The 13,787-nt window shown below is 48.2% G+C and overlaps 1 long non-coding RNA gene across 1 annotated transcript; it reads right to left on the reverse strand.

The window, feature by feature from the left end:
• Window positions 1-396: 396 nt before the first annotated feature.
• LOC140596075 (uncharacterized) lies at window positions 397-4,089 on the reverse strand. The gene is made up of 2 exons (XR_011998107.1): window positions 3,987-4,089; window positions 397-2,493 (listed from the first exon to the last, which is right to left on the reverse strand). It is a non-coding gene; the product is annotated as an uncharacterized lncRNA (long non-coding RNA).
• Window positions 4,090-13,787: the final 9,698 nt, after the last annotated feature.

Consider the following 13,787-nt stretch of genomic DNA (forward strand, 5'->3'; position numbering starts at 1 on the left):
ATCTATTTGGTCTTTGTTTATTTATTTATTTATTTATTTATTTATTTATTTATTTATTTATTTCAGAAGACCCTGCCTTCATCTTCATTATCACTTTAGCATCTCTTTACATCTCAAATCCTTAAAAATCAGGGCTTTGCATTCTCCTTCAGATTTCTTTGTTGTCTGCCCAGTTTTTGGTGGGGGGTTTCAAATCTGCATTTTGCTGAGGCTGTGGATTCTTTTTTCCCCCTTTTCTAATTCAATTTGTTAACATATAGTGTCACACCCAGGGCTCATCTCATCATGTGTCTTCCTCAGTGCCTGTCACCCAGGCCATGAACTCTAACTCATTGTAAAATATTTTGTCATTGAGTCAGCAGAGCTGAAGAGAAAGTATCAATACTGACACGAGGGTGAAATACTTTTTTCTTTATTTTTTTTAAAGATTTTATTTATTTATTTGAGAGAGAGAGCACAAGGAGTGGGGAGGAGCAGAGAGGGAGAGAGGGAAGCAGATGCCTGGTTGAGCAGAGCAGGGAGCCTGATGCAGGACTTGATCCCAGCACCGTGAGATCCTGACAAGAGCTGAAGGCAGATGCTTCACCACTGAGCTACCCAGGTGCCCCAATGGTCAAGCACTTCAAAAGAGCAAATATAACTTTGCCTTTAGAAAGTGCTGGGCCGCAGGGATACGTGGCAGAGGCCAATGTCTCTGGCGCCCTGATGCCCGCGTAGGCTGAGACCCAGAAGGAAGCCCTGCACGTGGGTTTGGGGGACATGCACGTGCCCAGCTGCCCAGCTGCCCTGCAGGGGCACACGTGGCCGCTGAGAACGGCCTCGGCACTTGGCTGCCCTGCCTGCATCTCGCCCTTCTGTTCCCCGCTGTGCCAGCCCTGCTGGGACCAATACCCCCGTCTCCAAGAAGGGTGGACCTAAGGGCATGGCCCGGCCATGGCCGAGGAAGCAAGCGCTAAGCGAGTTCCGCGGGGGGCACCCCACGTGTGAGCGATCTTGCGGCCGATCCATGCACACCTCTGAGGCCTCTGATGAGAATCTGCGGAGCAGTGCAACTGTCCTCCCCAGGAACGGCCATGCGGGGTGGCCCGTTCCCAGGACGCCCCTACAGCGGGACTCCGCCCGCAGCCACGTGGCTCAAGCGGTGACATCCGTCGCTCGGACGACAGGGGCAGCTCAGGGACGCCTGGGGAAGCTGGCAGTGCAGTCCGTGCGGAGACACTCAGAGACAGAGTCCACCCTCGTGCACTCACTCCAAAGGCACAGGCTCCAGGACGGAGGTGACCTTGCCGTGAGTCACACACAGCTATCCCGGGGCCCATGCCTTTGCCCGGTGCTGGCAGCGTGCCCGGGGCCCCAGACCGGCCCTGTGTGTCTGCAGTTGCTCTCTGAGCACATCTGCATTCCGGGGTCCCCGTGGCGCCCCGTGTCCTCCCATGCAGCAAGGCCGCAGCCCTCATTCTGAAGACGCCCGACAGCCCACAGATGCTCGCTTACCGCCAGGTGTACGCCGTGCGACGTCTACGGAGAAACCCTGGCCGGTGCCTGTATCTGCTCCAGAAAAGTCGTGCTTTGCTTTTTGCTCCCCACCCCCCGCCCCTGACAAAAATAGCAACGGAAAGTACTGTTGCTCTCAACAATGGGAGACTCTCCAGCAAAAGTGACAGCAAGTGAAAGAAGCCAATCCCTAAAGCTGCACGAATAGTGCATGAATCCGGTTCTCGGTCGTCCCAGGAATGAGAAAATGATGGAGCTGGAGAACAGACTGGGGGTCACCAGGTCTCACCCTAGGGCGGCAGGGGTGGGCACGTGGGTGTAGCTGTGCAAGAGCAGCAGAGTGGATCCTTGGGACAGAATGTTCTGTGCCTGGATGGTAACAAGGGGAATACCCTGCTGGGGCGTGGTTTTGCAAGATGCTGTCTTTGGAAGAAAGCAGGTGAAGGGTACAAGGGCTCTGATGGAACGTTCTGTGTCTGGATGGCAACAAAGTGAATATCTTGGCTGGGACATGGTTTTGCAAGATATCGCCATGGGTGGGGGGTGGGGCGGGGGAAGGAGATGAAAAATACAGGGGATCTCAAGGTATCGTTGCTTTTCCAACTGCACGGGATCTGGGATTATCTCAAATTTAGAAGCATAATCAAACCTTCTCCAAGCTGCAGAAAAATTTGCCAGAAAGAACACCTATGAGTCCACTCTACTTCCTTCTCAACAGGCAACGTGACATCGGGAAATGTTTTCTCTGCCAACCCTGGCTTTCCAGCGGAGGATCTGGAAGGGATTCAGACACAGAAAATCATTCAGGAGGCAAAGCGGAGGAATGACGCTCGTCTCGTAGCAGGTGTCCACGCGTCTCCGGGAGCCTTGGATGTGCTTGCATCTGTGCACTTGTGAGTCCCGGACGTGACAGCGTTCGCGGGATGCACGGTGCTCTCTGAAGGTAGTGCCATGTCCATTAGCTCGCAGGCCACACGTGAGCGGAGCCACGCCCGTTCTCTGCATGGAATAGAGGACACGGTTACGCAGGCGGCAAATCACAAGTTGCTGTGACGTGAGCGAAGCTCAACTTATATCCTGGGGATGGGACAAGCTCCTCTTAGGGATCATCTCACTTTGGCACCAGCGGTTAAGTGGGGTGGAGGCTGGACTAGCCAAGCCACATGGTTCTGCTCGCAAAGCCTGCCTCGGGGGCTGTGGCTTCGAGGAGAGCTGCGTGCACCGTGTTTTCGCAAGGCCGTGGGGCACCGAAGGCAGCACGAGCTGAGGGCCACTCACTCTGAGGCACCTGGACAGTGTCATCCGGCCGCCGCTGGAAATTACAGACGATGGGTTCGTCAAGAGCAGCAAGTTCCCTTAACGGTCCCAGCGGTGGGAGCAGAAGATCGCATCCTGCTCCTCCCCTCTCCGTATCACCTCTAATCTACCCGAGTTTTTGGTCCCACGTGGCCTGGATTGCTCACCATCAGCTGCTCCCGAGCATGTTTCAGGATTAACACTCGGGGCAGAGCAGGGATGTGCGTACTTTCCAGAAACTCTGTTTCTTTCCCACGTTCTCCTTGCTGTGAGACTGATCCATATCATGGGATCGGCTCCATCACCCCCCATCTCCCCGGGTCATGAATTCTCAAGTCCGAGATGGCAAAAAATAGAAGTCAAAACCTACCATGAAAGCATGATTCACGTTCTGAGAAACTAAATCGTATAAACATTTTGCTGGCCTTCCTCTGATGGTAGGCGTGATGGGCTGGTGCCTTCAGTCTAAGTAATTAATCAAGAACTGGTTTGTTTTGTTTGTTTTTTGTTTTTGTTGCAATGAATGGGTCACTAAATTCTACCCCTGAAACTAAAAAAAATAAAATTAAAATACTGATTTTTTTTTTGTCCTACCAACTTTATGACCCTAAAATTAAAAAAAAAAAATCAAGAAGAAAGTTCTGGTTTTTATATCCTAGTCTGCATCAGATAATCTCCAAACCTCCTTCCAACTGCCTCGACGTTTGAGAATAATTCTATCACTTAAAACGCGACAAGAACGGAAAACAGATACACATTCTTGCTGTTATCTTGCTCCCCCTTTCAAACGTTTGGGAACTTTTAGCATTCAAGTCATCGTAGGTTCCGAAGGTGTTGCAAAAATAGCATAGGGCGATCCGTCTGTTGTACGTAGTTTATGTTTTAACATTTACCAGGGCGGTAGTTACCCAATATGTGCATTATTCAAATGAGCACATTATTCAAATCGAATTTCATTGATTCACTTATGCATCTACTGCCCCAACACCTATAACCTTTAACCTTACATTATGTATCAGCTGGATCTGTCTTAATCAATGGCCGAGATTTGCCATTATGTCATATATTATATTAATTGCATCATATCATAACATATTAATTATATCATATTATATTGCATCATTGCATTATTACATCATATTACATGATTGTATTGTATCATATTATATTATATCATATTATGAGCAGTTTCTTACCTGTGGGGTCCAACGCTAGGCTCTGGATTCTAGCCCCAGTGGCCAGAAATGGTCCAACCAATGTTAACCCCCTTAGTTAAGGGAACAGTGTTTGTGAGTCTCTGCTTTTAACTGGTGCTGTTTATACAGTTGTTCAAAGGTCTGTTGATCTAAGCAAATCTGTCCAAACAAATGCCTCTAGCAGTGGTAATAAGCAGCTGCTCGGGTAGCATATTAGACACACATTCAAAAAAAAATATCAAACTTTTGGAAGAATTGACCTCTTGATGTCAAGGCAAACTCATCAGCATTACTCAGAAAATGCACCAACCTAAGAAGGAAAATCTGAGGGGGAAAAGCATGTGAGTCTGAAGGAAGACAGACTAACCAGAGACGTGGCTCCTTTTTCAGAATCATGATGTCCAACGCTCAGCTCATCTGTTCCTGGAGTCTGTGACTTTACACTTTACCTGTACATGTACTTCTTTTTATCAGAACAAACATTTTTTTAGTCCTTTTTTTTTTTTAAGATTTTATTTTTAGGTGAGCTCCAAACCCAACATGGGTCTTGAACTCACAACCCTGAGATCAAGAGTCCCATGCTCCACCCGCTGATCCAGCCAGGTGCCCCCTCAGAAATAATTTTAATATGCGATTCTTTTAATTATTGTGAAACGAATATGCTCACATCATAGCAAACCGGGAAAACCAAAGCACATATTAAAGTACAGATTTGGCAAATTGGTCAAGACGGAAATCAGACTGGTGGTGGCCAGGGGAGGGCGGTGGGTTATAGAGTATTAATGACAACAGGGTTCCTTCCTGGGACGTGATGAAAATTCTCTAACATGAATTGTGTTGATAATTTCACAACATTATAAATTTCTAAAACCTATGAATGATATATTTTCAATGGGTGAATTTTATGGTGTGTACAACTGTGATAAAACATTTTTTAATTTAAATTCAAGGGAGTTAACATATACTGTATTATTAGTTTCAGTGTAGAGCTTAGTGATTCATCAGTTGCATATAACACCCAGTGCTCATGACATGACATAATAAAACAATATTTTTTAAGAAAATTTACTTAGAGGGTCACAGCCAAGTGATAAACACAGTTAATATTTTGCTCCATATTGTTCCATTTTGGGGAGGCATATTTGAGAAGATGTGTTTCTCATAATATAGAATTTAATATGCTACTTTTGTTAGTTGATACTATGTTATTTTCTGCTCTAAAATATATCCAAGTTGTGCATGGAATTAATCAGGTTTTTCCATTTCTTTCCTTTGTTTGTTCTGTTTTGACCATCTACCCACAGTGGTATATATAAGGCATAAAAACATTGTACCCAGTTGTGGACTGAATGTGTGTCCCCCTCACCCCCAAAATTTGTATATGGAAGCCCTAACCGCCAACAGGATGGTGTTTGGAGGTGGGAGACTTTGGGGGTGATTGGGTTGGGATGAGGTCATGACGTCGGGGCTGCCATGATGGGATTAGTGCCCTAATAAGAAAAGGAAGAGGGGCCAGAGCTCTCTTTCCCTCCACCATGAGAAGACATGGCAAGAAGGTGCCACCTGCAAGCCAGGGAGAGTCCTCACCAAGGACAAAATCCAGAATCTGGAAAAGTGGGATTGGATGTGGGCAGTCGGGTAGAAATCCAAATGCCATGTCTATGAAGGGAAGGAGAAACTCTTCCTCTACCAGCTTCAAGGGCTCCCAGCTGGGCTAAGACTGAAATTCAAATAAGACAGATTCACAGGACAAAACAAAACAAAACCCAAAGTTTTATTCCGTGAGCATGGGGGTCCAACAATGAGATTAAGACGTAAAGAACTAAGCAAGGTGGGCAGTGTTGATGCTTTTCAAAGAGATAATAAATCTCGTGAGTTACGGACAAGACAGAGAGTGTCACTTTGGGAGCCCCAGTTAGTCAGGAATTCTAAACAGAATGTGGGCGGGGGTGGGGGTAGGAAATTCCTAAGGAGTAAAGAGCTCTGTTTATCCAGCCCTCTGGGCTCCGCACGTCCCATCTGTGGTGATGAGGATGTCTCCCTCTCTCCGAGGACAAGCGGGCACCTTACACTCGGCAGATTCATTTCTCACCTGCAAGGGGACAGAGGAGGAGCTGACTGTCCCGTTTTGAGTGGCTTCTATTTAAAATATCAACATGTCAATGCGGCACATTTGGGGGCAGCCTGCCCTCACCCCTGCCACTATTGGGATTGAAGAGGCGATTAATGTCTCTGGGCATCATGTCCTGATGCATGAGCCTGGCTAAGACGGTGAGGGAGCCACGCAGGAGAAGCAAAACCATAACTTGAGGGGGAAATATCAAATTCAAGGTATCACCAGTGCATCGAATCATCGCACAGAACACTTTAAACACGATCTAATATCTTTTATGTTAACTGTATCTCGACAAAGCAGGGGGGCAAATAATCAATAAAGCTGGACGGAGTAAGTGTGGTGCACACATACAATGGAAATACCATTCATCTCTTCAAAAAGGGAAATTGTGCTTTGGCAATGACATGGATGAGCTTTTGAGACGTTTGCTCGGTGACGTGGGCCAACTGCAGAGTGACAAGAACCACAGGATTCTGGTTCACTGAGGGGAGTGTACCATGGTTAGCTCCCAGGAGTAGACTAGGTTGGCTGTTTTTTCGGGGCTGGAGAGAGTAAAATGGGGAGATGTTGTTCGGCAGGTGTAAAGTATCAGTGGATCAAGATGATCATGCTGCAGACATCGGTTGTAGGCAACTTTCATGCAATGTGCCCATAAAAAATTTTGTTCAACAGTGAATCACATGGTTGGCGTTCTTTCCACGGTGAAGACAAAATAGCGAGCTTTAAGCTGGCACCCAGGGACGCACGTGGTCACCTGGGGATCCCGTTAAATGCAGATTCTGATCCAGCAGGTCCTGGCTGGGGCCTGAGATCTCCTGAGATCAACAAGCAGTTGGAGATGCAAGACAGTTTCCATGACATTTAGTAGATTGCTAAAAAGTAGTCTTCAGAAATTAAAATGTGAGTTGAACATAAGGGAAGAGGGCTATCCCCTGGTGTAAAACACACAGTGACATTGGGGGAGCCAGCTCAGGCTGGGGAAACTGGGGAGCTGGGTGTTAAGAAGGGATGTATGAACCCCTTCCAGGAGGCCCTGGGATCCCAGGTCTGGGAGCGTGACCTTGTACCTGAAAGGAAGCAGCTGGTCCCCCAATGGTGGCAGGTGTTGGAACCATCATGGCAGGTCAGTGGGCATCTTCTGACCTGAGCTTGGTGACGTTGTGCCCACAGGGAAGATGCCATGGAACTTCTTGCTCCTGGTGCATAGGGATGGAAAGGAAGGCAGAAGAGCATTTCTACACCAAGCAGGGAGAAGGTGAGTGAGCATGGATGGTCCTTCTATGGGGAGCTGATAACCGGATAATCCATAGAGATTAGAGGTCATGGGATCAGGGGAAGAGGGCTGTGTCTAAAGAAGAGGTTGGAGCTTCCATGCTGGAGTCATATCGTGATGGTCAGTGAGCCAAAGTAGGGGGCCGGGATGCTCATGCCCAGTGAGGGGAGCATGGACTAGGGGGCGGGTAAGAAGCCCGTGATCCATCTCAGACAATAAGATACAAAGATCTGATCTCGACTTTGAGAGTTTTGGTGACAAGAGTCAGATGGGGTGGCCAGGGGAGCAGGGCATGGATAGGAAGTGCATAAATGGAGCCTCGGCGACGGCTTGGGCACCAATCGAGAGTTGCCGCTCCTTCAAACGAGCGGCGTCACTTCCTAAAAGAAAAGGTTGAGGCGAGGCGAGGTTGAGGGGGCCGGCTAAGCGACATGTGGTCCTTCCCGCACATGTGCACGGCCGGACGCCCATGGAGAACCGACCCATTCTGACTGCCCTGCCTCGCGGCTGTGCTGTGTTGGAAAAGTGATGGAAGCTTGGTCAGTCTCCGTTTATGGAAGCGGGGGGTCCCCTGCCTCTACCCCACGAGAGCAGCGAGATGAGGGGATTCCGACAGTGGGAAGAGCCGGGTGTCGTGTGTGGGTACATGCCGGACATCAGTGTCTCCCTCCTGCTATGACCTGGTGAAGCCTGCCCACACCTGGCTGAGTCCAGTGGGCCGACGGCCGCCAAGGTTTGCCGTGGGAAGCATCCATCGTTTATCTTCATGCAAAGCCCACCTTGCAGTCCCGCTACAGGGGATTCCGTGGGCATCCCGTACCTCCAGCCTGCCCATGGATAGAACTGGCATGAGTCCCTTGCATTGTGCACATCGGCTGCTCATGCACCACAAGGTCAGGGCACGTGGCTGCCAGTGTGCCTGGCAGATGCCTTTCTCCCCTGCCTTTGTGATAAAACACTTTATGTGACATTCAAGCCTTGTGATTGTGGTACCATGCCTCCCTCCAGCTCCTGGAGATGCCCGGAATCCCCAACAGCATTGGCGGCAGCTCTGGAGGTTTCCTTTTCCTTTAGCCAAAAGAGCTGGGTGCTGGGCGGGGAACATCTGGAATCCCCTAGTCTACCAGGACAGCTCGTTCCAAAGTGACTACATCCCAATAAAAGGGAAACCGAGACATCACACCTCCTTCCTTATGTGCGTGGAAAGCTGTTACAGTCTTGGCTCGGGTCCCAGAGACCGGCTTTCCATGTCCAGCTAGAGAGCCGCGGCGCAGCATCCTCTTTGCTTTCCAGTCTTCCCTTCTGCAGATTCCAAAAGTCGCTTCCTATCGAGTACACGACAACAGTCAAGGTCCCATTAAAGAGAGATGAAAAAACAAGGCCAATAAATGGGTTTTGCAGCCTTCATCTGTGTTTTCTGTCCTGGGCATAGCAAAACCTGTGCTCCTGACACCCTACGGTCTCCCAGAAGAGGGACACTCGAATACATCCTAGTGAGGGTTAAAAAGTAAGTACATGGCCCCACCATTGAGGATCTTCGTCAAATATATATATATATTTTTTTTACCAGCAATTCTATGTCATAAACTTATTGACTTACTGTCCCATCCTCTTATTTTCATAAAATAGGAAAGTATGGTTAGACACAGCACTTGAATTCCCAGGTTGGAAGATGAGGTAGATACTTCTAAATAGATGAGAATGGAACAGATGAGACTGTCTGCTGACAAATCCATGAGACGCTTTGGAATGACTTTGTCTGGGGCCATTTTGACGTCCGTCTGCTGCCCTGTCCTCCCCGTCCAACTTCTTGCTGAACACCCCAATCTTCATGGTTGGGTTCATGTCCACAGAACTCTTGCATGAGGGAAGAGCAGAGCTCTATCACCAAAAAATGCAAGGAGTCCAAATATATCATCTTGCGGTGACGACGATAACAACAAGAACGCACCCTTTGTGTTGTGCGGGCAGAAGAGCATCCCAAGGACCCGTAGAAATTGCTTTTAGGGTCACGAGAGTAGAGGAGCTCCGTGAAGGAGGCAGAGCCACCGCTCAGGGACACCTTCTCCATTCTTCCCTCTAGAAGTGGCCACAATCGGGAATGAGGAAAGGAAATTCCTGTAAGGGTCATGCCCCCTTCCTCCTGCCACACGATACGTGGTCCAGAAGTTGAATATGGAAACCAGATGGAGATACACGACTGAGCCCGGGTGCCCTGCCATGGGGTCAACAAGGACTCTCCCAGACGAGTGACAATGGAACCCACAGAGGGCCATGCAGGGATCCGGGGGACACCGGCCACAGGAAACATTGACTCCAGGGTGCAGGTTTAATTCCGTACGGGCAATGATTGACTCTCTGGTTTTCTCTTTGTCCAAAATACTTTGGCGCGTTAGGTAGAGAGAGAAAAATGTCAGGTCTTCCCTCCGCCGGAGAGAAACAACATAGGATCTGGTGCAGCTCGCCCGAGAAATGAATCAGCAGCTCCGTGACTTAAAAAAAAATGCAAATACAGTTCGGTGTTTTGTTTTTGCAAAGATGCCTGGTGGATACACAGAAACACTAGCTCCTGATACAATGGGGAGCTGGAAGCGAGCCAGACACGATTTCTTGTGTAAGATCTTGCAGAAGCTGAGCTGAAATGCTTCCTAGCACCCCATGACTAGCGGCAACAGCGATCCCAATGCCGACGCGTGAACCAACCTCATAAATACGATCTGAGGGGGAGATGGTAACAACGCGGAGACGTGTGCGTCCAGAAGGCAACGTGAGATCGAACATGTTGTCTCTATTTGCAGGAGAAGATTTACTAACACACCAATCCGAACACTTAGCTTGTTTATGATACATCATTTGCTGTGTAAATCGTTGTCGGCCGCAGCAGCGTGCAGGGAAAGAGATTCATTTCATGGAGAAATGGCACATTAGGAATTCACTGTTTGCTTCTTTGCACATGGCCTGAACGTAAGTGCCCCGATTCCCATCCACCAAAACATCTTTGCTACAAACATAAGAGCTCGGGGTTAGAGGGGGCGGGGGTGTCCAAGCCATAACCGGAAATTTTCCAAAGACATCGTTCATCTGCTCCTTTTCAGGGGGGACATTTCTAAATGATATGAAGGGGGCCAAACATATTTTTTTTTTAAAAAATCATTCATCTAAATGGAATAGTCGTTGCTCGTTCATACGTAAGGAGTCCCCGAAGCAAGAATGTCATATGCCCCCATTGACTGGGAAGGTTTCTCCAGAATTCTGTGTCATCGAAATAAGGAAATGGATTGGGAAATGTGAATCTACATTCTGCAATGCAGATGAGACATTATTGTTCCAGAAAGTGGGAAATTTATTCTGATCACTCTGGGAAGACACGGACCCCAATGAACAGCAGGCAGGTAGATTTGAGGGTACCTTTCAACCTAATATAACGTTTAGGACCACCGTTTGATTTTGTTTTTTTTTAATAGAAAAGGGTCATGCGCCTCATTTGACAATAGAAACATGAAGTCTTGGAGGGCTAGGAGGGCAGAGAATTTTAGGGAACGGTCATCAGCATGACCGATTAGGGGGCTGGGATTGTAGGACCATATGCTTGCCCTGACTCTGTCTCTTTCTGTCTCCCTCTGGCATGTGGGAGCATGATTAGTAATTTTGGGCAATGCAATTTATTTAACATCAATCTCTCCCTGGCGTGCCTGGCTGGCTCAGTCGGTGGAGCACGCGACTCATGATCCCACAGCTGTAGGACTGAGACCTACATTGAGTGTAGGGATTGCTTCAAAATGAAATCTTTAAAAATTTTTTTTAAATAATAATTCTCTCCCAAATGAATGGATGGTTACCAGAGAGGTGGGTGGATGAGGGAAAGAGGTGGTGGTGATGAAGAGTGCACTTATGATGATGAGCACAGAGTCGTGCAGAGAACCGTTCGATCACAGTACGCACATCCGAAATGAATATAGCGCTGTGCATTAACTCTACTGTGATTTCAATTTTTTTTTAATTTAAAAAAGGAAAAAAAAAAGAAACATAAAATAAAATAAATCTGTACCCACCGGTGGCATCCCAAGACTGGACAAAGTGAGCAAGATAGTCTACATAGAGGAAAGAAGGGGATGCGTATCTGCAGGAAAATGTAAACGTAATAGGAAAAGTCACCCAAAACGTGTGTTATTCAATTCCCACCTGGCACCTGGGAGAGTTAACCTTATCGATGATGCAACAGTCCAGCCTGAGAACGTGTTTGTTCATGCAAGTTGTAAAATAATAAATCGCTACAGTTCCCACGGTGTCGTGATAATACGGTGCGTAACAGAGCTTCAGGTCACTGTGCTTGTACCGATTGTGTTTTAATGGGTATGGTCTCTTGCACGGCCGTGAGTTCAGGAAACTCAGGGCGAACCCCAACACGGAGAACGTCCACGCACGTGTGTTCACTGTCAGCTGTTCACAGTCGTGCGAGTGCACTGCGGGCACCGTTGTGTGTGCACACGTCTCATACCCCCACGTCCTCCCGGGGGTACAGAGCAGAAATCGCTCGTGGTAAGTCGTTTTTAAAGAAAGACGTAACACAGCTTTGTCCCCGTCGATCTTTTTATTATTATTATTATTATTATTATTATTATTATTATTAGTTCCTTTGACACCATCAGAAGTGTTAATAAATGAAAGTCTTCACCGGGCACGATCGTTAGGCTTTATCATCTTATGGTTGCTAAGAACAAAGTTGCTGTCTCACAGAAGGGGATTTGGAAAACAACAGGCTGTGCCACATGTTGCACCATCCTGTGTTTGCTCTGGGGACGATGGAGGCCATGGATGCTGGTGTCCATCCCTACGTGGCATTGGGTCCTCTGCTGAGTGACTGCAGGAAGGCTCCATAAGTCACCCATTGCTGCGTAACAAGTTGCCCCAAAGTTTAGACGCTTCAAAGAAGAAACATTCACCTTGGCACACAGTTTTTGAGGGTCGTGAGCTTCTTGCAGGGGCTTCCAGCTCATGAAGTTGCAGCCAAGGGATCCCTGGGTGGCGCAGCGGTTTGGCGCCTGCCTTTGGCCCAGGGCGCGATCCTGGAGACCCGGGATCGAGTCCCACGTCGGGCTCCCTGCATGGAGCCTGCTTCTCCCTCTGCCTGTATCTCTGCCTCTCTTTCTCTCTCTCTGTGACTATCATAAATAAATAAAAATTAAAAAAAAAATTAAAAAAAAAAGAAGTTGCAGCCAAGATGCCGGTGGAGGCTGCCATCACTGGAAAGCAAGAGTGGCCAGTAGCATCCCCATTGGAAGAAAGACTTCCTCGGCCCCTTGTGACGTGGACCTTGCCCAAAGGTTGCCTGCGACAGGGCTGCTGGCTTCCCCCAGCGTGAAGGGTTCAGCGGGGACGGTGAGCAAGATGGAGGTTGTATTGTGTTTCGTAATGTAGGCGTCCAAGTGCCATCCCTTCTGCCATATTGGTCACAGGGAGCAAGTCTGGGGACGTCTGGGACACACACACCAGTCTGCAGCATGAATGTCAGCAGGGCAAGGCCATGAAGAACCACTCTGGGGGCTGACCACCCCACAAAGAATGACCCGAGAGAACCACTCATTGGGAAATACCCCATGGGACTTTGTGGGAGCAAGAGGCAAATATGTCTTGTCCGCATTCCCTGAGTTTGGGGATTATTTTTAGAACACGTAGCATGCGTTTCTCTACACCACGTTCTTTTCTGAGATTTTCAAGTGGGAGTTTTCAAGATGAAAAATGACGCTCTGGAAAGAGAAGCTTTGCTTCTGATTGTGCCTTCCCTGGGTTCGTGCTGGCACTTTTCTCGATCTGTTCCCTGCAACGGGTCCACCTATGTGGCCACAAGGACATGTCTGCTGCCCAGACTGGGAGTTAGTCTGCTGCGCAAGTCGAAAGAATTTTCATTTTTCGCAACAGCTAAACCAAAGCCAGATTCTGTGAACGGTTTCACTGTTTTTTAGTACATTATTGCAGATACTGTAATGTCAATGCCTTGCTGCTTCCTCCTACACACGCAAAAGTGAAAATCAGGGCTGATTGTGTGTTTCTGAGTTTACGCATCACATGACAGGAGGAGGCATCCGATCCAGCAGACGCAGCCCTGACTGAGCAAGTATGGGAATGATTCAAACCACCTAGTGCTTACACCTCTTGCACACAGACACCATCTGAGACATCTGGGGAGCTTTTGCTAGTGTGTCTCCAGGAACAAAAGGTGAATTTTCAGATGAAAACTGTTAAATGTTTCCTCAGGCATCGTTTACGTGCATCATATCGATTATGAAACATGCTGCCCGTCCACACTGTAGTTACAGGAAGGGCCCTTGGGGGTGTGTGTGAGTGCATGAATGTGAGCATGTGTGCACGTCAGAGTGTGTGTGTGCAAGCACATGCATGTGCAAAAGGTGTG

Source organism: Vulpes vulpes, chromosome X (genome assembly GCF_048418805.1).
Source record: "Vulpes vulpes isolate BD-2025 chromosome X, VulVul3, whole genome shotgun sequence".
NCBI classification, from domain to species: Eukaryota; Metazoa; Chordata; class Mammalia; order Carnivora; family Canidae; genus Vulpes; species Vulpes vulpes.